General features: G+C 51.7%; 2 long non-coding RNA genes across 2 annotated transcripts; both read right to left on the reverse strand.

The window, feature by feature from the left end:
- Window positions 1-1,382: 1,382 nt before the first annotated feature.
- Window positions 1,383-3,636, reverse strand: LOC138377071 (uncharacterized). Its single transcript, XR_011231769.1, has 3 exons — window positions 3,585-3,636; window positions 2,620-2,671; window positions 1,383-1,523 (listed from the first exon to the last, which is right to left on the reverse strand). It is a non-coding gene; the product is annotated as an uncharacterized lncRNA (long non-coding RNA).
- A 6,293-nt stretch (window positions 3,637-9,929) lies between these two features.
- On the reverse strand, window positions 9,930-16,106 carry LOC138377070 (uncharacterized). Its single transcript, XR_011231768.1, has 3 exons — window positions 15,905-16,106; window positions 10,435-10,849; window positions 9,930-10,319 (listed from the first exon to the last, which is right to left on the reverse strand). It is a non-coding gene; the product is annotated as an uncharacterized lncRNA (long non-coding RNA).
- Between the last annotated feature and the right edge of the window lie 7,649 nt (window positions 16,107-23,755).

The raw sequence follows: 23,755 nt of genomic DNA on the forward strand, positions 1-23,755 counted from the left end.
CGTGTTTGAAACTTGTGCCATGGGAGACTATTTCCGAGGACATTCCTGTCAATGACCCAAGGCCACAGTGTAGACAGCAGACATGCACGCCCTGCCAGTCACAGCCTCACGCAGGAGAACCCGGGATCTATCCAAGGGCAAGAAGCCCCTGAGACCGGTCAGTTCCCTTGGTCAGACTCACGCTACTAGTGCCATGAAGGAGACGGACCACGGGGGAGGTGACGCCCTTGCTGCAGGGCCCTGCCAGCTCCAGGCACTGAATGTGTCAGTACAACCAGTGGGCTGGGTTTGCCTCGAGTGTGAAATCTCGGTGACTTTGGCCTCACGTTCTGTCCTTAGACACCACCCTGCCCTGCCATGTCCTACCTTTGCTTCTAGCCCCTGATAATTCATTGTCACCTGGAGGCCAGTGATTCTAGATCTTCTTTGTCTTCCTCATCTGCATAGTTCTCTGCAAACAAATTGAGAAATGTCCAGACATTAAATAGTGCCATTCCCACCATGACACACGCTGGGCCCATCTGGGCCTGGAGACAGATGACCCGTGTGACCTCAGACACCCTTAGAGAGCTGTGCCCATCTCGTCTGCGGACGTTGAGGCAGTGGGGAGGGACCACGTGCTGATCCGTCCTGTAAAACACCCCCAGCATGGCAGGTGATTGTCATGGTGAGGTCTGAACTTACTGGGAAAAGTTAAAACATATTTTGGTCTCAAGGTCACAGGACACTTGCACGGTTTCTTCTGGATTTCTCTAGCTTTGTGCCCCGTCTCTCCTGATATCAAGGACAACTGCAGATGTGGCCATGACAGGTTTAATTCCTCTGGTATTCCGACACAGGCTTGGCAAGGATCAGTTGAATTAGAGGGGACAGAGAGATTGCGCCTGGAATCCAGGAACTACAGTAACATTTACACAGACACAGGCAAGACCACCAACCTACTGGGACAGTCACTGGTGCTTTTGTAACAATTATCAGAACCTGCAGGACAAATCACAAGTCCCAACATGAAAGAATGGGCTCGTGCAGACCCCTGCCGTGCACAGGCATCAGCGGTGGCTGAGAGTCGGTTACAGTTCCTTCAATTCCCCCACTTTGCTTAGCTCTGGTGTGCCCACTGTGACCTTGTCGTGGTGTCCCCTGGGTAAGTGTTTGGCCCGGGATTCGGGAGTTGCCTGGCTGCCTGACACACCTGATGTCTGTGCCTAACGCTCAGGCGGCCACCCTCATCCAAATCAGTGTGTTTCCGGGGCCTGCTGGCATCTCTCTACCTGGCGACAGGTGAGGGCCACAGAGAACATGGAGGCTCCCTGGGAGGACACTTGGACTCATCTACTTTATACCGGACACACTCACTAGCTGTACCTGGGCAGGCGCAGACGTCTCCCGCATCAGGCAGCAGGGCAGCACTGTTGGAAGGGCGGCGGGACTCAGAGAGGTCCTGGCCACTGCGGACAGTGACATGCTGCTCCCGCAGTGAGGTCTGCTGGGTGGGATTGACCTCCTCCTCCTCCCCGCTGAGCCTGGGGGTGCACAAGAGAGAATGTTAAGCTCAGAGAGATCAGGCACCACGGCTTCCCCGGCTGGTCCTGATCAGGAGACACAGGCAGAGGTCCCAGAGGCGGCGAGGCCACCCCTGAAACAGGAAGAGGAAAACAGCCCTCCTGTATCCAGCACACTGGAGCTGCCCTGCTCATCAAACAGGATGGCACCAGTGCAGGCAGGCTGGTCAGTGTCAGCCAGGTCATGGTGACTGGCAGAAGTCAGGTGGTCTTCACCCAACTGGCCCTGAAGGACTCCATTCGCCTTCTCCTTCTCCTGCTCCTCTCTGCTCAGCCTGGTGGCATAAAGAATAGAACCGAACCAAGAGGGACTGGACACCAGATCCAAGGCGGTGCTGATGAGAGCCATGAAGGACCAGCCACAGAGTGCAAGGGGCTGTCATTTAGAAAAGAAAGAAAACTATGCTCTTATGAGAAAGGAAGAATGTGGGTGCCTCGAGGGCAGGCGTGAGAGAGGAGCAAGTGCTCTGTGCACTGGCCACGTAAGGAGCTTCTGAGGAAGGGGACACAACTGTCCCCTTCGTACAGTGTTGGCAGACAGCACACACAGAGAACCACGAAGTGGCTCAGTCTCCTGCGTGGACCGTGCTGACTGTTCCCGCAGTGGCACAGTGAGCACAGGCTCCTGAGAGTGTAGGTCCAGGAGCTCTTGTGTCTTCTAGGACCCCGTCTAGCAATGCAGTGACATGGTGGAAATATTTCAGTCTGCTCATATCCCCTGCTATGGGGTCACTTCCAACAAGCGAAGGCCAACCACGCAGAAAGCAGATGGGCATCTCGTACTGAGTTCAGCCATGGGAGGGAGAACAGGTAGATTCCATGATTGTAGAAATCCCTAAGACTGACTTGTTCTAGTTACTGGGAAGTGCCTTGAAGACAGTGAACAACCTTGTTAATGGAAGGAATTTTTCACTGGTTCTGTGAATGTCATCAAAGAACAAACAGTTTTCATGCACCTTTGCTGTGAAATCTGTGGCTACTTTCACATCTTGGCCAGTGCAACTGGGCCTCCCCTATTTTACCCACCCTCCTCCAGACCCTGCTTGCTCATTGCTACCTGGGGGCTGGTGGTTCTTCTTCCTTCTCCTCCTCCTGCTCTTCGTGGTTTTCTGCATAGAATTTCAGAAATGTCCAGTCAGACATTGAGTAGCTCCACACCATCCCTACGAACACCGGCACAGATCTCTACATGTGGACCATTTCTATGGTAAGAAAATCTAAGGCATAATTGACTAATTGCTGGAGTATGAGTCTGCAGAACTTTGAGAAATAAAAAAATAGGCCGTTGCAGTCATAGAAGTGCCCAAACCGTCAGAAGTGTACTCCCACTGAGCATCACACTGGAAGGTCTAATTTTTTCAATAAGATGAGGAAAGGAAATAAAAGCTAATGTCTATATAAAAAATCCCAAAGAATTAGCAATGAGGGCACCAACAAAATGCTTCTGGAATGAATAAGCCATTGGTAGCAAGGTTGCAGGATACAGAGCTAATATATGCAATCAATTGATTAATTAAATATCAGCAATGAAGAGCTGGAATTTGAAATTAATACACAATGCCATTTAAGGTAGCTCAAAAAAGACATTCTTAAGTATGAAGCTAATTAAATATGCATAAGGTCCACTGTGGAGTGGGGAACCTTGGGCCTTGGGGCCACATGTGTCCTTCTGGATCCCTGAGTGTGGCCTTTTGACTGAGTGCAATTTTACAGAACAAATCCCTGGGCTTGGTCACCTAGATTTGGGACCTTGGACACAACACACAAAAGCAAAACTCATGAAAAAAGAATTGATAAATTCAAGGCCATGATGCATCAGGAGGAAGGACAGAGTGGGGACATTGGGACCCCCACCCTGAGCATTCTGTCCTCTGCTCCCACCGGCCAGCCCTGTTCCTGTCATGGCCATAAATGTGACGTGCAAACCAGGACAGCCGGGTAAAGAGCCACATTGTGAGTGGAGTGTCTTGTGAGCCGGCACCTGGGAGCACCTCAGAGTCCCAAGGGCCCGTGGCCACTCACCTGGGCTGAGCGTGTGGACGAGGTGCTCTGCCAGCCTGCGCCCCTCCACCAGGTGTTCACGGAGGCCCTGGCCCTGGCAGCTGTCAAGATTGTCCTGCAGGAGGAGGGCCTGCAGGTGCTGCTGGAGGAGAAACGAGCCGTCTCTCCCCTCTCTCAACACCTGCCTCAATAGGGTCAGCTCTCGGGCCTGCTGTTCAATGACCCTATTGGCTTCCCTATGGTGGGAGAAAAAGCAAATATGAAAAGGCACAGTTGACAATAGATTATATGGACCGTGGCAGACATTTCTGGAAAGATGTCCCCAGGAAGCCTTCCAAGTGCAATTCTAGCACGTATTAGGTGACCTGCTTGTGGCAAAGAGAGAGAAGAATGTGCAGGGAAAGCCTCCCATGCGTCACAGACTGCCCCTGTGAGATCCTTGATGCTCCCTTCCTGTTTCTCCTGTAAGAGGAGCCAGGTGTCTTCCCGAATCGGCTTCACAACGGTGTCCCTCCGTCCCTCACTGTGGCCAAGGCGTTTTCCGTGTGAAGACACACCCAGCACGTTTTGCAGCGACTGGACATGCAGCCACAGGAAGCAATGTGGCAGGTCCAGCTGGGGCCAGTCGAAAGCATGAAAGACACAGGATGACCAGGCCAAGGGGACAACATTCTTTGGGTAACAGACTCAGAAGCCACATTCAGTCAGGGTGAGTGTGATTCAGAGTAAATGGGACGGTGACTGCACAACACGGTAAAGTTTTACTTGTATGACTGTGAGGGGTCCAAGTGCAGTGTTGTCACAGGGATATATCGCTCAGTGTGGAGTCGGGCTTTTAGTGTTTCCATCACCTGAATGCGCAGTGTGACTACACTCAGTGCTGCTGAGTTGTCACTGTACTTGGTTAACTTTATGTTACGTGACTTTCACCTTAACAATTTCTTGTTTGAAAGGAGAAAACATGGCTCTGAGTCACGGCTGTGGGCCAGAATACATCCTTAGTTTTGTTTTCATCTTGTTTTATTAATATCTGTGAAAAACGTGCCAGCCTCATCCATTCCTGCCATTCTCTTGGCCCAGGTGGGCTCTTAGATGTCCCAGCTGAGCTGCCCACGTCAGAGACTCACATGTCCCCTGCCTGCCCCGCACACAGCACCCTTACCTGAGCTCGTCCTCCAGGGTCGGTGTCTCTGCCCGCTCCTCCTCCCAGAAGTCCAGCCTCACCCCCAGCACGGACTCCAGGACGTCCCTGAACTCGCCACACTCTGAGAAAGACACACACACCGGCTCAGTGGGAAGCTGTGGCCACTGCCCACAGGGGAGGTAGCAGGGTCCCTTCCAGGGACCAAAATATCCCCAGTCCCAGGTCCTATGTGGGGATTTCTACACCTTTAATTCTCACCCTCCCATCTCCATGGCCTTGAGAATCCCTATTGCAAGATGAGGAAGGAGAAGCTGAAAGGCACATAAGGTACTTGGCATAAATCGAATTGGGATTTAGGAGAGTCAGAGTTCGTATCCCCGAAGGTCTGACTCTGATCAGGGGCCACGTGACCAAGGTGCAGCCTGTGACGCAAATCACTGCATGGGGCATGATGCAGTGATGCCTGCACAGCTAGGAAGGCCCCCAGGACCCCAGGACTGGTCGGGCCCTCGTGCTGGGAATGCAAAGAGCGCACCAGTCTCTCACAGGTAGATATTGCGTCTGGATGCACCTGTGGGAAACATCAGGCATTAGACCACGAGGACCCGAGAGAAAATTCCCACACGCTAGTGAGGCTCGGGTCACACTGGAAGTGAGAGAACTGGGAGCTCACAGTGGCTCCTCTTCTCAGGCTCTGCTGTAAAAGCGACACAGGAATTAATGAATGTATCATTGCAACTCCAATTAATAGGTGCTACAATAGCACCGTGTAAACAGAGGAGGAAACTGAGGCACAGCGTAGACAAACAACTTGCATTGGCACCTGGAGACATTCCCAGGGTCCCTGCTCTACACACGGTCTTCAGCCTTCTTCCATCTTCTTCCTCTTCACAGTATTTCATATGCTTATGTTATTAGATGGAAAGGTGTTAATAAAACACAGTTTGTCCTTTCCCAGAACTCATCTCTTCACTTCCATAACAGGCTTCAATTTTTATTCTTCTCTTTAATTCCTTTTGATTAAAAATAATCCTCTGATTTATTGGAAAATAATTTGGAGGAAAAGGATGCAAGTTCAGCCTCAGAGCTGCGAGATTCCTTCCAATCCTGCTGTGCACGTGCCCTTGTCCCAGGACCCCTCAGTCGCTCGGGCTTCTCTTCCTGAGCAGGACAAGGGCTGGCAGTGGCCAGGCGCACTGGGGTGGGGGTGGGGTCCATCCCACACACTGGTTTGCTTGTCATAGGGGCTGCTGCTGTCCTCCTCGTCCCTTGTTCACACGCGGGCCAATGTCTCCTAGCTCAGACTGTCACGGTCCACCTGCACCTGCTGGCCGTCCTGTGTCCCTGAATGTTCCCCAGCTCAGGGGACACACAGGGGTGGGAAAGCTTCTCTCCCACCAGAGTCAGCCCCCTGGACAGGGTCACTAAGGAATGTCACAACTGTCGTTAGGAGCACACTCCTCTGGAAGCTCCTCTGAAGCAGGGGCTGTGTCCATCCCAACCTTCCCCAGGGGGCAGCTCAGTGCTTTCCTGTTGGGCCTCAACACAAGCCTGAATTGAATGGAAGCTCATCAGTCCCAGAAATTACAACCACAGTGACGTTATGTGACTGCAGGATTTGGTACAGTGCACAGGCTCCTGAGACAAACCGGTGTAGCCTGTGCCCAAATCACAGGCACTTCCTTGGCAGCTGCAGGAATAAATGACATTTTACCTCATGCCCCACCCTACTCCTCACCTGGAATCGTGGCCAAACTCTGTGTGCCTCAGTTTGTCCATCCTCAGAAAAATAGGGTTAAAATACCCCCTTTTCCCTTCCTGGGAATATAATCAGGATGGAATTTATTTTGATAAAGGGAAGAGAAGCACCAAGTCTAGAGACTTTATTTTCTCAGAGAGAACACACACAACCGTTCCTCACTGAGCATGTGAACCTATAGAACTTACTATATTTCCGCAGCTGGTTGGCCAGGGAGAAAGCGGTTGATTCTGATGTATATAGTTTCTCCCTGAGGTCCAGAATCTTCTCCTTTGCATCCACCAGCTGGGAGCGCAGTTCCCGGCTGTCCATCTCTGCCCTCTGCCTGGACCGGGGGCAGAGGGACCCTGCCATGCTGGCCAGTGTGGCAGGAGAGGCACAGCCAGGGACTGGGGGGAGAAACCCAAACACATGGTGGGTGAGGAACAAATGAAATCCAATAGGTTTCATCGGGACTGAGGGAGGACCAGCACTGGACTTCTTCACTTACTGTCAGAAAAATGTGATCCACCAACAGCACTTGAGACTTAATCAGGCTCACAACGCCGGAGCTCAGCGCTGAAGTCACCTCCAGCAGCTCACAGTCCAATGAAACTGAGCCAGTGGAGCTCAGTGAGCCAGGTAACGGTCTTCGGTCGTCATAACAGAATTCTGTGCGGGTGCATGGAATGTTAGGAGCCCTGCCCCCCAGGTGCCTGGGCCATGCGGATGCATAAGTCAGGTGGTCTGGCCTAAAGGGGACACCACTCATGGGGACACCTCCCGATCGGCCATGCTCCATAGTGGTGTAGACATGTACTTATGCCATAGACCCCTTCATTTCTCAGTAAATCTAAGCATGTTCCCTCTTGTCCATTTCTGTGTCTGTATGGAAATATCTAGGCAGAAACAGTTTCCCGACGAGTTTTGTTTTTCATGGTTGTGAAGTAGTCATCCCACCATTTCTTCACCATGAAAACACATCTTAGGATTTTTCCTAAATTAAATAATGTCAAACTTTTGCAATGTAAAAATGTAGATCTCTCATGACTTTCTTCTCTGTATCTTCTCCCGTCCCTCCAAATCCATTAGAAAGTATAGAACAAAATGCAGTTTGTAACACTAAGTGAACAAATACTTAGTTTTTCCATGTGGTTTCTGTCCTGAGTGTCCCTGCTGCATTCCAGGGTTACGTTGGCTTCAGTCCTCTCCCAGGGGGCTGCCTCTGCTTGTACCTGTGTCACGTGTGACCTCCCACCACCTACGTCCTCCCCTCTGTGCGGGCCGCTTCGGGTTGTTCCTTCCGGTCACTGAACATTAAACTTCATACTTGCTGCTAATGGATTTCTTTCTACTCCCTCGTGTTCCCTTTCCCAGCCGTCACAGTGATTGAACTAGTCCATGTGCAGGTCCTTGAATACACGACGTGACCATCTCTATTGAAAAGACTTGTCAACCTCATGGCAGGTTTTACATTTCTGGTCATTTCATTCACATGCTGCACAGGACAGGGATCCAGAGCACCTTTACGAAACCTTGTTCCGTAGATCTGTGTGTTGACCTGAAACCGCTGAGCTGTGGTTGTGTTCCACTAACCAAACATGGGAAGGTCAAGGTCATGACTCTGGGGTGATGAGGCTCCATGGTGCCCATGTGCAATGTGGTTTAGGGACACAACAGGTGAGGCTGAGCTGAGAGGGACAGGCAGACACGGGAGAGGGGCCCCCGAGCCATCTCCTCATGTTCTTGGCTTCCAGTCCCACCCCGGTGTGGTGAGTCTGACACCGGGGAGACGCCTTGTGGCCCAGGTCTCTGCAGTTCAGCTGCTGGACCTGCCTGAGTTGAGGGTGGAACTCGTGTCATCGTGGACCCCGAGCGTTCGTGTCAGAGTGAAGGAGGGAGGACTGCTCGGCCACGTTTGACAGTGTGTCCCTCCACCCTAAACCACCCCCACACTACGCTGTGGAATGACGTCAGTTATGAGACGTATGTTAAGCCCCAGTGGCCACTGGGTCCCCATTTTCACCAAACACGTTTTTTGAAAAGATAACATTTCTGTTTCTCCAAGCTCACTCACAGCTCCACAGCAGGCAGCCAGTTCACGTACTGTATTGTGGCCACTGTCCTAAGTTCCATCTCCTTCCTCCTGTGTCACCCCAAGGGGATCCATGTCATTCCTTGGCCATAGAGGCAGAGCCATTTTCCCAGCTGATTTGCTGCATTAAAGACCTTCTGATCTGGTGTGCAGGGCCAGCATTTTGGGCAAGTGGAGAATGTTATTGCTCCAGAAGTCACCAGGTGCTGCCAGATGCAGTCAGGTGTCTCCCACCACAGGACACTGGACCCAGCTCATCCATGTGTTCCCCAAAGCGTCACTTTCTGAGCAGGTTCTTGAACTTGGTAGAGACCCGTTGCCCGACCAGACATTGTCCAAGGATTTCCAGTCTGTCACTGCGCTGTTTCTCTTCTTGTTGCTACAATCTAGATATGATCTGTGACCTAAACACATGCAGAGGAGCCATGCTGAGGATGTGTGGCACGCGACTGTGACACAGGAAGCTGGGACACTCTCTGCAGGACGTTCTCCACATGGTGTGGACATGAGTCAGGAGGAGGTGCATAAAGCCCAGGGTTGTCACTGTTCCTCATCATCCTTTTCCTCATCGGCAGGGGAGCGAGTGGGGTGAGCTATTGATTCCCACCTACACAGACCCCTGGCTGAATTCAGAGCAGACGGCTCTCAGCTCCTTTCAGTGGGGACCGGAGGTCCTGTCCTCTGCTCCCCAGTGTGACGAGCACAGGACACTACCCACAGGGATCATGAACTGCTCTCACTGAGCTCAACTGACTTAGCTCAATGACCCTAGGTAAGCACAGATGTCAGATTTTACAGATGGGGACACGGTGGACAGAGAGTGAAACAAGGGTGTGGGATGTTTCTGTGTCTCTGAGCACAAGAGTCACGATGTTCCCCGAGCCCATGAATGCAGAAAGCCAGTCCAGCCCCAGTCCCTGAGTGTTCCCTGCGAACACGGAAACTGTTTTATTCCCTCCACATTCATTCTTTAATGTGAGATCCGAGAGCAAATTATGAGCTACTGAAATTCTAAAAATAGAGTCATCGTTTAATTAATTTTGATGTGACTGGAGGTTAGGAAAGTATGGAAACATCTGATTATCCGCAAGAACAGGGACCAGCGTACCCTTTCTGGCAGACATGGACTTATGGGTCCAACTAAACTTGCCTCATGGTGTCTCCAGGTGGCCATGACGGAGTCAGCAGTTCTCCCTGGAGACCTTGGCAGCGTTGACCTTGACATGACCTGGAGGGTAGATGCCTCGTGTCCTGGGAGGTCAGGACTGTTGTGTCCCACAGGCTCCACCCAGCTGTTAGAAACAAACAGAAGGGGGACCAGGACAGCCACTGAGGTCACCCCCACACCCCATGGGCCCTTCCCTCACCGTCACCACAGTTGCCACGATGCACGGCCTACCGGCCTGAGAGCTCCGCGGACACTGGGACATGGTGTCATCATCTCCGTGTTCACGGTTCCCACTCGGGCCCGGCACCAGGGGGCTCCCCGCAGTGGTTGTCAGCGACGGAATAAAAGTGGTTTCTGACTCCAGCATCCCGTCTACACTCCTTCCCCGAGTGTCCTGTGAGGGACACGATGCTTCCTGCCAGGGAGCTGCATGTCTCCTTCTGTAGAGAGACCCCTGCCCTACAGTATCCGAACTCAGGGACAGTCCCCTGTGGGGGTCTGGTGACACCGGGACTGCTCTCAGGAATTCCCTTCCTGTTCACTGCGTCATGGGGACGACGTGTCTGTGACCTCTCCTCCCGTTCCCTGGGCTGCCACCAGATCTTTCTCAACTGAAAGGGACAGAGAATAGACAAGTGTCACTACTTCATGTGCAAGGGTCCCCTGTCCCCAGGTCACTGGCCTAGAGCAGCATGTCCACCCTTCTCCTGCTCAGCCCACCCTCACCTGGAGGACATCCACTGCCAGGACAGCCCTGAGGACGAGGCTGCTGGAGCTGGGCAGGGCCTCACGGTCACTTCCTCCTCCGCTTGGGGTTGGTGCTTCCCTCAGTGTGAACCAGCTCTGAGTCCAGACTGTGGGTGTCCTTGGCCAGGTGTCCAGGATACCTGTGCCCTGAGCTCCTCTCTCATCCCCACTGCTCCGCCCAGGTGGAGGAGGGTTTGGGTGATGACAGATGTCTCTCATTGACCCCTGATCTCTGAACCCAATTTGTCCTCATTCTCACCCCCTGTGTGTCCACCTGCTCCATCGTTCCCATGTCCTTGTTTTGGTCATTCTCATCCCCCAAACCTGCCAGCTCCCCTTCTTCCATCTGCTCCCTCCGTTCTGAGTTCTCAGGGTGTGGCCTCAGCCCAGGGTCCTGCAGGGGACAGTCACAGTAAGAACCAAGGTCAGGTCTCTGCTGTGGGTCCCAGGGCACCTTTATCACACAGCTCAGCCCCCAGAGACTCAGAGCAAACCCAGCAGGAAGGACCCTGGGAGAGGTGCAGTAGGAACCTTCACTTCCTGATGGGGAAACTGAGGCCCAGAAGGACTAAGAGATTGTCCCCTGCTCCCTCACCCCTTGGTGGCAGCAGGGCCACCTCACAAGCCTGGGCCTCAGCTTCCCTGTCCAAAGCACCGAGCTCTCCCACCAGGAACTCGCATCTCAGTTTCTGGGATTTGGGATCCAACATGGCTATTTCCACTGTTAAAACATCTCAGATGGCTCCGTCCTGGGACATATCTTTTATCACAATTCTATAGTTCTTAGTCCTGTGTTTTCTTCTTGAAGAAGAGGGTCTTGCTCTGTCATCCAGGCTGGAGTGCAGGGCCGTGAACACAGCTCACGGCAGCCCCAGACTCCTGGGCTCAAGGGATCCTCCTGCGTCAGCCTCCTGAGTAGCTATGACAGCGGGTGCACACCAGTACCCAGAGCTCATTTATCATTATTGTTAATATTATTTGTAGAAATGCTGTGGTACTATGTTGCCCAGGCTGGTCTTGAACTCTTGGCCTCAAGTGATCTATCTCCTAGACCTCCCAAAGTGCTGAAATTACAGGCTGGATCCACTATGCCTGATCCAGTTCTATTATTTATACTCAGTTTTCAATCAATGACTGGTCTCAGGTGACAAAGGAACACAAAGGATAAATTACATGTAACAGAATCAAAAAAGAAGTATATTAAATGATTATCTATAATCTCTTCAGTAGGAAGATGATCTTCAGTGGACTCTGTCCGCCCTGGTGACGACAGGTCCCCAGTGTCTCCACGAGCACCTGCTACAGAAAACAGTCAATACTAGTCAAGTGAATCATTCCCCGTCACTAGGAGTAATTCACTTTTGCCAAAGACCTCTCATCCCAACCACCGTCCCAGCCAAATTCCATCCTGGGTCAGTGCGGAAGCAACAATAGCACAGCCTCGGCACAGGCGATCTGAGATTCAAATGCAGCTTCTCGCAGGCCAGGGATACTTTTAAGGAGAATTTCTCTACCCTCTTCAAGGCTATAATCCTCATGTGGAAAATAGGGCGGCACTCACCACTAGGGTTTGGGACAGTTAAATAGAATAACATGAAGCTGAAAGGCACCCAGACTTTACTAGACACAGAGCTAAAGAACATGCATATGAGTCACTGGGACACTTGTTAAAACATCTCTGGAGATAAGGCCCCAGAATCTATTTCAGAGAAGTATCCCTAGAGATTCTCACGTAAGAAAAAAGGCCACCATTAAATGTACATCCTGGGAAAAGGTCCCCAGAACTCTGGGAGCCACAGGAACAACTCAGCTAGAGCAGACCAAGTCCCATGTCCGTGGTGGCCTTTCTTTGGGAACTGTCCCCTTGTCCACATAAGGTGTCCCACCTGGTAGGGGACAAGAGAGGGAACCCTGCTTCCCCACCCTGGCTTTTAGCTCCTCCATTCTCCTTGAGGTTTCTCCCTCTGATTTAATTGCTGGAGAATCGCAGCTCTCGTGTGGGTCATTGTTTTAGAAACATCCCTCTGATTTTCTCCCCCTTGGAGATAGCCCGGGCAGAGATGGGTTCTGGTTCTCTGCAGTCCTGGACTTTCTCCTAAACCACCCAGGTGAGCTGAAAGCAATCGGGACTGGCAGGAGTCAGGTCAGTACAGAGGACCCAGAGGAGCCTGAGACCACGAGGGCAGTCCCCATAGGAGACAGTCGGAACCATGCCATGGTCAATGTGAGACTAATTCAGGTGGGAAGCATGCCCCAAGCCATTAAGGGAAGGTGCTGCCGTGAGGATGAAGAGGAAGAAGCAATGAGTGTGTGAAGAAAGAAAAAAGTAATGATTCCAATGAAGACAAAATACGTGCAGAGCCAAGAGCCCAGAGGCAAAGCTCCATGTCACAGAGGATCCATCCAGGCTTTGACCTCAATCAAGGCACTCACGCAACTATTGATGCTGTTTAATCATAGCCGTCCTAGTGGTGTGGACTGGGGTCTCATTGTTGTTTTCTTCTACATTTCCCCAATATCTAATGCTGTTGACCATCTACCATGTACTTCACTGCAATTCATGTATCTTGTTTGGAGAAATGTCTATATGATTCCTTTGCCCATTTTAGTTGGATGTTTGTATTTCTGTACTTGAGTTATAAGAGTTCATTATATTTTCTGGGTATAAAATCCTTACTAGGTTTATCATTTGCCAGTATTTTCTGCCATCCTATGAGCTGCCTTTACAATCTCTTGTGAGTGTCTTTTGATACAAGAAAGTTTTTAATTTTGGTGGTGCCCCATTTATCTGTTTTTTTCTTTCTTCTTTTACTGCTAAAGCTTTTGGTGACATGTTTACAAAACTGTCAAATCCAAGGTCATACAGATTTGCCCCTACATTTTCTTCTAAGACCTTTAGTTTTAGTTCTTAAATTTAATTATTTTATCCATATTCAGTTAATTTTTAATATTTTGTTCAGTTAAGATCTACCTTCAGTCATTGATTGATAATTTTACATGTCTACATGTGTAAAGAGATCTTCCAGTTAGTGGGATAAACTTATATTTGCTTCTTGTACGAAGTTTTCGTTATTTCCAAATGATTTAAAGCGTAATAGCAAGTAAACGTTTTTTTAAAAATTCTCTAAGACAATAAAAGTCATTCTGAATGCTAGCCTGTAAAAGTATTGAAATGGAACGTCATTGTCATAAGCAGTCCCACACTGCCCTCTGGTGGCTGAATGAGAAAATGGCATGAACGCCGAGGGGCTCCCTGGTTCTGTTGGCAAAAGGGGAAGACACTCAAACTTAGATACCCCCATGTGCTCTGCGTCACCTTCCCGAGAGCTCACGCTGTTCAGACTCTCCTCATCGCCACCTGGATCCCCCAGTGTCCTCCCGACTGGGCCCCCCGACGCTGCCACCTCCACACTGTCAGTCCCTCACCGGGCTCAGCCCCCTCAGTCCTGCTCTCACCACATCCTGCTCTGCCTCCGAGATCTTCCTCTCCACAGCCCACGACATGACGCACGTCACCTCCCCGCCTTGGGTCCTGCTCTCTGTGGCCCCACGTTCTCATCCAACCTCACTTCCCCCCAAATTGTCCTTGTGCAGATCATCCCCTGGGGTCAGACTGCCCCCACCCCAGCCCTGCACCAGGGTCCTTCCAGCATCCCGGTCTTTGTGCACAGGCTCCTCCCTCGGCCTGGTGGCCCCCAGAGTGACTGAAGGCACAGTTTGCCACCGTGAACCCTCACTCAAGTGGGACACTCACTAAGAGCTCGTGATAGCTCCTATTGGGCTCTGGGGAAACATCTCCACCCGACACGCCTGTCTGTGGAAAGAACTGTCAAGCCCAGAGACGAGGGTCGCACACTCGGCAGGACTGAAGGGCACTGAGGCAGGAACCTCCTCCAGGACTCAGCACGTCACCTGGTCCCTTCTCTACTATCCCGGGAGGTGAGCTCCCTCCCTCCCCACCTGCCTTTCCCTCCCTGCACAGTCGTAGTGGTCTGGAACCTTCCTGGGAACATGGCCAACTCCTGACGCCCCGAAGCCTCCTTCACGGTTTTACTTATTTAGCCTCATGATTGTCACAAACTTCATCTCCCCTCAGCTCCCTTAGGTCATTCAAATATTTGAGCTGGGCGACACCGCACTACGGTGTCAAATGGCAAGGTTGATCATTGTCAGGTTTCTCCTGTGTCCAGACGTGTGGCCCTCACCGATTCTGGACCCTCCTCCACAGACTGTTAGACAGGTGTCCCTAATCCACCACGCCCTGGGGAGTCTGGTCCTCCCACGGGGACCTTCCATTTGCACCACTGCAGACGCAGACCGAGGGGCTGTCCACGCAGCCTGGTCTCGCTGGTGGCCCCTGAGCTGCGTGGACCACCTTCCCACCCCTCCCCTGAATGGCTACAGAGCCAGGTCTCCCCAGCCGGGTCCCCTCAGGGGACGGTTACAGCACAGCTAGACGTGTGGCACATTCCTGCTGCTGGCCGGAGCCTCCTCCCTCTGGGCCGAGCCTGCGCAACCCACGCTGCGGAGACACTGTCCGTGCACAGGGCGAGGGACAGCGTCTGTCACACTCTCAAATTCTGTGCATGGTGTTACACAGCTATGTGGAGAAAATCCTCACTAAAACATCCATGTGTAATTCAGGCGACATTCGTGCTGTGTCTGCCGGGGTTTTCCCTGCAGGGAGAGGGTGGGCGGGGCAGACCGCCTGTGCCACCGCTGCCGGTCCCGGCTGTGCACTGCACACACACACGGTTCACACTATCGCAGGGAAGCCAGGCAGGAGGTGGCCTTCTGTGATTGTGACCCCACTGCAGAGGAGAACTGGCCTCCCCTGGCCTGTGGTTAGTGACGCCTGGCAGGGCCGTCCCCTCCCACACTCAGCTCCCTTCTGAGACGTGTGTCTGAGCATCTCCCTTCCTCCTCACGGGAGCCCAGGCCTGGCAGGGTGGCTGTGAGACTGAGCCTGGAGCTTTCCAAGGGCCCCAGGACAGCCAAGGTGAGAGCAGAGACCCTGGGGACAGGGCGGGAGAGACAAGGACTTTTGAGCCCCTGATTAATTGCCCCTGGGCCTCATGGAGCTGCAGCTCCACGTGCAGAGTGGAGGCCCCGCCCAGGACATGCAGGGGACACGAGATGCCACCCTCAGGAGAGACTCGACCCTGCTGTGCACATGCTGCAGGAGCTGGGACCTGCCTGTGCATCTGCGGCCTGCACAGGGCAGTGGGGGCTGGGCTGCCAGGACACGGCCAGGCGCTGGGCAGATGGCAAAGCTCCCAGACCCACCTCCCCTCTGTGCAGGAAACGGTGCCCAAGCACCTGACGGGAACCAACAGGGTCTCCTGAGTCGGCCTGCAGGGACATCGCTCAGCCCAGGCAGAGGACTGAGCACAGCAAGGCCACCTGGGACGCCAGTGAGACTGACCAGCTTTATCACGGGAAGACTCACCCGCTCCATCCAGAACAGACTCGACCTCAAGCTCAGCAGACAGGGAGGCAGCGCTTCTGATTGGCTCTTGGCAGTCAGACAGGTCAGCACCACCAGGAAGGAAATCCTGCTCCATCAGTGCCTGTGACAGTCCTTCAGTCCCTGCATCCTCCTGCAGCTCCCTGGGCACGCTAGGGAGAGGAAGAAGCAAAGATGAAGGCAGGACAGATGAGACTCCTCAGCACCCTGCCAGGCCTGATGGGGGGGGTGTCCAATGGCGTGTGGCTTCCCTTTGCAAAGGATGCAGGACACCTCCACCTCTGCCTTGGGCACAGCTTGGCTGCCTTGCACATTGGGGTGACAGAGAAAGACAGAGACAGAGAGAGAGACAGAGGCCACAGGGCAGTGCAAAGTGCACTGACAAGTGAGGAGCTAAGGAGAAAGAGACCCCCCCAGATGCCCTGTCAGGTGCAGGCAGGACACACAGCACACAGGGACCCATAACCCTGGGTCACCCCACAGCCCCAAGCAGCTCTTCAATGGATCCTGCACGTTTGCTGATTGTGCAGCAGTTTTTCTGAAATGTCTGCAAAGGTAGGTTCATATCTGGGGCATTGTGTGCCCAGTTGCTGTGCCTTCTTGACATGAATTTTCTTTAGTCCAGTTACGTTTCTTCCTGTGGAGAACCTGCCAGTAGGCTGGGCCTGCAATGAAGAAGGCAAGGATGCCTGCTTCCCTGATTTTTTTTTTTTTTTTTTTTTTGAGGCAGAGTCTCGCTCTGTTGCCTGGGCTAGAGTGCCGGGGCATCAGCCTAGCTCACTGCAACCTCAAACTCCTGGGCTCAAGCCTCCCGAGTAGCTGGGAATACAGGCATGCGCCACCAATGCCCTGCTAATCTTTTTTTCTCTATGTTTTTAGTTGTTCAGCTAATTTCTATTTTTTTTTTTTTTTTTTTTTTTTGGTAGAGACGGGGTCTTGCTCTTCCTCAGGCTGGTCTCGAACTTCTGAGCTCAAACGATCCTCCCGCCTCGGCCTCCCAGAGTGCTGGGATTATAGGCATGAGCCACCGTGCCCGGCCCCTGTTGAGCTTTAATCAGTCATTTTTTACTCACATTACTCAAAAATGCCTTAACTGATATCCTGGCCTCTAGCCCTGTCCTCCCTTCAATCTGTCCTCAACATAACCACCTACTACATGACGGATGTCAAGTCACACCCTGACCACGTCACTCGCCAGCTGACCCCACCCCACCACTGAAGTGATTCTCAGTCTTGGCTGAGCATTAGAATCACACGAGAGAACATGTAAAAATGCTGATGCTTAAACCATACTTCAGCCCAGTGAAGTTGGCGTCCCTACAGGTGGGGCCTGGGATTACAGTTTCCCACGCATCCCAGCGACTCTAGCACCCAGCCAGCACTGAGAACACATAACGTACAGGAAAAAGTTCTAGATCCTTGATGAGGGCCACTGGCTGGCTCCTGCCTTTCTTCAACCTTCCCTCCTGCCACTCCCTCCCCCTCACTCCCCTGCTGGCTCACTCTTCCTTATACGTTGAAAGTTTGAGCTCAGCCATCACCTCCTCCTGGAGGTCCCCCCCACACTACCTCCACCCTCTGGGTGGGGCAGTTTCCCCTTCTCCGTTACGCCAGGGGCCTGCGCATCTCTCAATCGCTGCATCAGCCTCACAGGATTATCATTACCTTTTGATTGTCTCCCTTGAAAGATGGTTTCTTGAGGGCAAGAATTGTGATTAATTTTTGTATCCCAGCACTTGGCAAAGAATAGGCACTCAGATATTTGAATGAATTAATTAAAAAGTGAATACCCATATATGTTTGGTAATATTTAAATAAAAACTCTAGTAAGGGACAACTACGTAGTATTTCATCAGTTGCCCACATTAGAGTTATTTCAAGTTATTTTTATCGAAGCAACAAATATAAAAACGAGGCACGTTACAATCGAGGCATGCTCAGTTAGCTTCAGAAATAACATGACTCCTGACTACACAGCTCCATGACGCCCCATTTGCAACGGCCAACATTCCACGATGCGCCGATCATGCCGTTACATGTGGCCACGGGCCCAACAGACCCGGCATGTTGCTGACAGAGAGTGGACAAAGGCCCATTCCTCCTCCTTTAAGCAAAGGACCCCACGGAGACTGTGGCGCTAAGAGCAAACGCTGGCTGAAACCTTGACTGCCCCGCCCCCCCCACAGTGGAGCTGGTCTCTCGTCCCTTTCATCGCTGCGGAAACCATCCTGGCCAGAGGGCGGCGTTCACCGCAGCCACGGGACGTGAGCTGCAAACCCGTAAGTGGCGGTGTTAGGTTGGTAGGCGCAGAGAGAATATTCTTTAACCAAATTGCTCCTGAAAATATTAAAAGGCGATATTACTGAGCTAGAAGTTTATTAATGGAAAGGCTTTTACTTGATTCAATTTTGTTAAGTATTTTTCTTGCACACTGTACAAAAGCCTCTTCCACATTCTCCCGTTAGCGCACTTGTCTCCAAAAACATCAGCTCTGAAATTGATACCAAACAAAATACAACACCACATTTAGAAGACGAATCATAATTTTCACTTACTAGAAGCCCATTTAGCATTCTTAGAACAGCAGACAAAATATGACAGAAAACTATATAATTCTGTAAATATAAAATAAACATGTGTCAGTTATGTTTTTTAAAATGTTAGAAGCATTCGAACTTTTTCTGAAAAGCAGCTGCCATCTTGTGCCGGCACTTAATCCACTGGAGAGACGGAAGGAGCGACGAGGCTTCCGCAGCCGGCACGACTGCCCAGCGGGAGAAGGCGCCGGCCACGCGGCTCTGCCCAAAGCAGCAATTTCCTTCTTCAAACGATCTGTGTGTTACCACAAGTACAATCTGCACGTCTTTGCACTTTCTAGGGGACTGTGTCGCAATTTGTCACTCCGCCCGTGGAGAGGCCTTATAGGAATGAGCGCTCCTTTTACCCAGCAGAGGGGCTGCCGGTCCTCACAGACAGGCCTGTTCCGCTGCTCTCCAGGCAAACCATGACCTCTCCAGCCTCTTGTGCCCTCGCTTGTAAAGATGTGGACATTTTGGTGACATGAAAATTCCTTTTGTGCTTTTAACATTCTTAGCTTCTGTATTTCTAAACAGATCTTTGAAAACTGTCATGATTCTGGCTTATGTGTTTCTCTCATGTTTATTTTCTTATCAAGAAACTAGTCAGTATCCAAGAATGTAATCCGGTAGTCCTAGAATCCCATCAAACACCGATATTAGGATATTGTAGTTCTTGATTGGTTCTAAAACTTAAAGTTACTTAAAATGTCTGAATTTTGGCCCGGCACGGTGGCTCACACCTGTAATCCTAGCACTCTGGGAGGCGGAGGCAGGAGGACAGCTTGAGCTCAGGAATTTGAAACCAGCCTGAGCAAGAGTGAGACCCCGTCTCTACCAAAAATAGAAAGAAATTAAGCTGAACAACTAAAAATAGAAACAAAAAATTAGCCGGGTGAGGTGGTGCATGCCTGTAGTCCCAGCTACTCAGGAGGCTGAGGCAGAAAGATTGCTTGAGCCCAGGAGTTTGAGGTTGCAGTGAGCTATGATTACACCACTGCACTCCAGCCTGGGAAACAGAGCAAGACACTGTGTTTGTGTCTCTCTCTCTCCACTGCCCCCTCCCCACATATATATAAATAAATAAATTTCACTTTAACTCAAGATCTCTAATATTCAAAGATCTAATACTAAAAATTCATTACAGAATGTTAATAGATTTGCTTTTGTCATCATAGTAACTTTTGTAGGCAGAATGCAATATACTGAAAATACACTAAATAAGTCTAAATTTATAGTAAAACCAATCTCAAATTCTACATTTCCTAAATATAACCTTGAAACTCCAATAGATGTTTTAAACCCAAAGAAATGTTGTTACCCCCCAAATTTGCCATTTGAAAAACAATAAGAGATGAAAGGTCACTTGCCATTTTCTTGAGCAAATCTGGAGGCTTCTAAGAACGTAACTTCGCGATCTGCATCCAGGTCCTTCTTGTTTCCACAGAGGATGATCACAATGTTCTGACTCGCTAGCATTCTGGCATCTGTTAACCAATTAGTAAGCGCATTGTAGGTTTCTCGGCTGCGTAATATAAGATTGTGAAAATAGTACATGTATTTTATAAAACTAGCAACTCTTTCCAGTCATTCTCACTACTCACACTGCTTTTCAACATTTTGGGGTAATGGCAACAACACCTTTAAGGTAACTCAAATAACCTGAATGCACCAAGTATATGACACACCCCCAGGGTCTGTTTTGTTTTGTTTCCAGAAAAATGAGACAATAAGCCAGAGAGTTTGTTGTTTTTTGTTTGCTCAAGCAAAAGGAAACAGAATTTCCTTCCTTCGTTTTACGAATATCTGTTGAGCTCTTAGTATGTGCCAGGCACGGTTCAGACAATGACTGGTGAGCAAGACGACAGCTGATGGCTGCCACCGAGTCAACCCTGCAACGTGCTGGCACTTTGTTTTGTAGGAATTTATCGCACTGACGCTTTATAAGGACTCTGTGATGGACTGCTATTACCCCCCCTTTTTCCATGAGAAACCTGAGGCCCAGAGAGATTAATTAAGTTGCCTAAAGTCATACAGCAGCCAGTGGTAAAGCCAGGACCGACTCTCAGACCTGCTGTTTTCAGCTCATGTGCTAAGGACAAATTTCTGACCATGACACTTTGATATCCTGATTGATGACTTCACACTTTAGCAAGCTGAGCCTTTCACCAGGCAAGCGCAGTGCGGGCTGGGCCGGGAGCTGCCTGCCTTCTCCCAGAGCACCCAGCTCTGAGGCCACAGCCTGGAACAGGGAAGCAGCCGGGTGATGTCCCCTCACTGCACTGGTTCCCACCTAGAAGGAACCCCTGAGGATACTGTTTAGATGACACCTTTCTAGATCCGTGCTAGCAACACTGAGATCAGTGTTATCTGATGGAATTTCTTCAGGGCAGGAATGTTCTCTAACCTGCACTGTCCAACACAATAGGCACCAGCCACATGTGGCCACCGAGCACTTGAAATGTGGCCAGTGAAACTGAAGAACTAGATTTTTTACTTTATTTAATTTCGTTTAAATTGCCATATGTAGCTAGTAGCTACAATATGAATGTTTCACATTAATTTAAACCTCCAATAACCTCACAAGGATGACATGATTATTATCACCTTCATCTACGGACCAGGGAACCAAGGTCCAGGCGGCTGAAGCACCTTGCCTGGGGAGGCCACCCAGCTAGTAACGGGACCAGGACTGGAATCCAGGCAATCTCAGCCCAGAGTAACTCACTTCTAAGAACTCACCACACAGAAAGCTTCGTGAACCTTGAGGAAAGTGTCCAGGCATCATGTTAAGAAATGTAATGAAACATGAAGAATTGCTTAATCTACCTGAACCCTTACAAACGTGTTTCTCTATGTGGTAAAATAGTGGTGGGGGCTCATTCTGAGACCTGTAAGACCCAGATGGAAGGGCAAGGGGCTTCCTGGGTGACAGCCGCACTGCCTGCCCCGGACAGACACGGCACAGAGGGCGCCTTGCCAGCGCCGGGCGGCCTCCTCCACCCTGGCAGCTGGCATTACCTGGTGATGTCGTAGACCAGGAGCGCCCCGGCTGCGCCTCTGTAGTAACTTCTTGTCACAGACCTGGAAGAGTGACACTGGCTTTACTTCCAACCAGCTGAGACCCTCACTGCTAAATACCATCTTCCCACAAAAACACCCACATTTGTTTAGTGAACCACAACTCAGGGCAGACATTATTCTAAAACAGAAATGATTCAAAGACACTGAACATACGTGTGGGAGTTACGCTGTCTGAAACCAGGTCACAGGAACGACAGGGAGGTGGGGAGGCCGGCCTGGGACAGGAGGACGTTCTCTGAGGGCCGAAGCAGCTCTGAGTGGACGTCACCCTTGAGACTCCTGAGGAGGGCGAGGCGTCTGCAGGCAGAAGAGAGCCACCGCCGAGCCCAGGCGGGCTCCCCAAAGTCTCCTCCGCCTCTTCTAGAGAACAGGGATGTCCTCAGATGGGAACAGCCTCGTCTCCCGGCCGGGATCCACAGTCACCGCTGCCCGTCACCAGACAGGAGACCGAGCCCCGGCCCCGGGCCCTGCACACATTCGCGGGACTGTTCTCTCTCAGTAACACGCTTTCTCCCCGGCATTACCAACCTCTCCCCCTTTGCTATATCTTTTTTCTAGTAGCAAAATAAAGGTGGCCCTGGCACCTCCCATCCTAAAACACCAAACCAAAAACATGCTGGCGGTCCTGTCGGCCACTCTCCCTCGGGCCACCCAGAGTCCTCAGCCTGCCTTCGCGGCCTTCTCTGCTGCGCCCGCCCTGGCGTGTGTCTCTGACACTTCCCGCAGCAGCCTGCAGAGGGCCCCAGCTCCGTGCACCCAAAACTAGTGGGCACTTCTGTCCTCGTCCACCCCTGCCTCTGCGGCCCGCTGTCTCGGGTCTTGCTCCTGTCACCGGCCACTGCCGCCCCAGCGCCGGACCCTCTTCAATCTGCCCTGCTGGGACTGCAGCTCCATCGCATGGGTCCTGGGCTCTCTTTCCTGGTGACATTCAACTCAGATTTTATCTCCAGCTCAGACTGCTTCACTAAGACCCCACTGATGCCCCCACAGGGCCATGAGACTGCCTCATAACCACGGCAAACTTCACAGTTACAAGACAGAATTCCTTTTGGTCCCTCCCTCCAGGCCCACGCTGGCCTAGGAAGGGGCATCACTCCCCACCCAGGCTCCAAAGCAAATCACCCCCACGTGTATCCTCGACTCCTTTTTGTCCACCTCCACGTTCGATCCGCCGGCCAAGTCCCGTCCCTCACACCGCACACGTCCTGCTCCAGGCATGCCTTCCCCTGTCACCTGCACCCTCCGCACCCGACCACCGCCAAGCCTCTGCCCCCAAGCTGCGGTCACCTGGCAGCCACCCCGCTGCCACGCGGGCCTCAGTCTTTCTCTAGGGCAGCCCAATCCTCAAAGCCAGCCCTGTGCTCAGGCCATCCCCCCGCCCACTGTACCAGGCCTCCGGTCCCACTCTTCCCTGCTCCCAGCCCCTCCACCCGTCTGGCCTTGTCACAAGGCTGGTTTTCCTTGTCCTTTGGGTCCCATCAAACACCATATCCTCAGTGAGGTCAACCGAGCAGGATCCCACCCTCCAACTCCTGTGCTGTCCCCTCTGCTGCACCCGTCCCACTTGGTAACACGTGGTTTTGCGTGTTTCTGTGCTGGCCGTCTGCCCTTCCAGCAGGCAGGCTCCGCGGCCGCTCACCGGAGTATCCTGGTGCTGGCGCAGGGCCCAGGGCACCACTAGGTAACCAGTAAACATCCCACAATGTTGGCAGAATAAAAAATAACTGCAGCATAATAATCATAAAAAACACATTTGGGGTCTTTGTCCCAGGTTCTGGGCACAGAGCTCCTAGAACTTCGGTGATTTTCTCAGAGATAAGAATGTTTTTTGTAGCTAATGAGTTGACTGGGGGATGATGTCCAGGGAACCAACCTGTGATCAGAGGGTAGAACTTCCAGCCCCCCCAGCCTCCCCCCCAAACTCTGGGGAGGGACGAGGAGCTGGAGGCTGAGTTGACAACCAGGCCTGCGTCATGAGGCCTCCACAAAACCCACAAGGAGGTGGTTCAGAGAGCCTCTGGGTTGGTGAACACACGGAGGTCCTGGAAGGCAGTGTCCCAAGAGGGCACGGCAGCTCTGTGTACGCCCCCCCACCCCCTGCCCCGTGCATTTCTTCCATGGCTGTCCCTGCACTGACTCCCACGTAACACCCTGGGCAGTGGAAGTGTCTCCC

Source organism: Eulemur rufifrons, chromosome 29 (assembly GCF_041146395.1).
Source record: "Eulemur rufifrons isolate Redbay chromosome 29, OSU_ERuf_1, whole genome shotgun sequence".
Lineage (NCBI taxonomy): Eukaryota > Metazoa > Chordata > Mammalia > Primates > Lemuridae > Eulemur > Eulemur rufifrons.